Source organism: Bison bison, unplaced genomic scaffold (genome assembly GCF_000754665.1).
Source record: "Bison bison bison isolate TAMUID 2011002044 unplaced genomic scaffold, Bison_UMD1.0 scf7180017864163, whole genome shotgun sequence".
In the NCBI taxonomy this organism is placed as follows: domain Eukaryota; kingdom Metazoa; phylum Chordata; class Mammalia; order Artiodactyla; family Bovidae; genus Bison; species Bison bison.
The window spans coordinates 10070545-10072431 of record NW_011494735.1 but is presented as its reverse complement, the minus strand read 5'-3'; the positions used below and the strand labels follow the sequence as shown (position 1 = coordinate 10072431).

The 1887-nt window shown below is 41.5% G+C and overlaps 1 pseudogene; it reads left to right on the top strand.

The window, feature by feature from the left end:
• The first annotated feature begins 250 nt into the window (after positions 1–250).
• On the top strand, positions 251–1435 carry LOC104989837 (annotated as a pseudogene).
• Positions 1436–1887: the final 452 nt, after the last annotated feature.

Genomic DNA, 1887 nt, shown 5'->3' with positions numbered 1-1887 from the left:
TTCTGGAGCTGAAGAACTCAATACAGTAAGTCCCCTACATATGAACCTTCAAGTTGCAATCTTTTTTTTTTCCCCATTTTATTATTTTTTTAAATTTTATTTTATTTTTAAACTTTACATAATTGTATTAGTTTTGCCAAATATCAAAATGAATCCGTCACAGGTATACATGTGTTCCCCATCAAAAACACAAACATGTTCGTATGTTCAAGTACATGAGTTAGTGCATGTGTTTGGGTTACGTTGTCACATGTGTGCATCTTCTACAAGTGGTTGTGCTTTTGTGTACTTTACTGTACAGTACTATGTAAAGTACAATAGTACAGTATTTCAAGCCCAGGATGTCCACAAGCAAGTGTAAAACCAGTGGTATATAGCCAATTGTATTAATTGGGTATCTAGGCTAACTCTGTTGGACTTACCAACAGATCTGACTTAAAAACAGAACTTATTTGTATGTAGGGGGCTTACTGTAAATGAGATGACGAATGCATTGGAAATAGAGCAAATGATATGGCAGATAGAAGTAGCCAGCTTGAAGAAAATAATCTAGAAACAGAACCTGCCTCCACTTTTCTGCTCTTCCTGGTGATCCCTTCACCCCCACGCTCAGTTCTGACAGGGCTCAGTGCCCCCACATCCCATCAGGCCCCTATGTGGCTTCCGGTTTGGTTTGAGGGTGTCCGTCCTTTTTGACTGCACTTTCATTGCCATTGGTCCTGGGCTTGCCCTCTGCATTGCACCATCGTCACTGAGTCTTTGAGCATCATCTTCCTCATCATCAGAGTTTTCTTCTGCTTATGTCTCTGTGGCTTTCCTCCCTTGTTTGGTTCAGGGCAGCAACCATTACTGACAACTAAGATGGACCAATACAGAAATATCTGCTGATCTTAGGAGTGTTAGTCTCAGTCCTTATCCAAGAAATGTTCTGGTTTGCATATTATGAACTTAAAAGAGCCGGTGAAGGTTTGAAGAGTATAAACCCAGATGAAACAGCACCCTCGGTGGATTGCTGGCTTATGTTTCTGGCTTGGGCCTTGGAATCATGAGTGGAATATTTTCCTTTGTAAATACCCTGACTCCTTTGGGCCAGGCACAGTGGGCATTCATGGAGCCCTCCCCAGTTCTTCCTAAATTCAGTCTTTAGGATACTGGTTATCACCTTGCTGCACGTGTTCTGGGGCACTGTGTCTTTTGATGGCTTTGAGGAGAAAACGTGGTACGACTTTCTTTAGCTCTTTCCTCTGCTGGTGTCAGCCTGGACCTTCATGAATCCCCATGATGATTAAATCTGAGGTCAGCATACATAATCATGATTCTTATGGACATCTGGGCATTCTTTGTTTTTGGAGGCAGCTGCTAAAGCCTGACACTCTGTCTCCTCTGCCAAGACAAGGACTTGCTCCTCTTCAATCAGCACTCAGATAACCTGTGAGAACCAGCATTTACCAAACAGTAAACTGCCTTTTTCTAAAAGTCCCCTTTCCTTGTGGAATTTGGAAAAAACAAAACTATCTAGATACAAATGGCTTTCATGCCAATGGCTTTCTGAAAGGGATGTATCAGTGGTGTAGAGCCTGGCTGCACATCTGGGGATGTGAAGAATCATCTGGGGAAACAAAGAATATACTGATTTTGGGGCTCCACCCTCCAGATTTAATTGATCTGGCATTTGATAACTTTGTAAAGCTTCCTAGATGACTCTGAGGTGCAACCAGGTTGATAACCATCGATGTCCAAATAGGAACTTCCTAAGAACATCATAACTTAGTAAGAATCAATGTTTAGCTATCTCCTAACTCAGCTTGTACTAAGCAAGTATGTATCTGAATGTCAAATCCTGGTCAGCCTTTGTCTTTTTTAAGTTCTGAAGTGACAAAAGGCTAA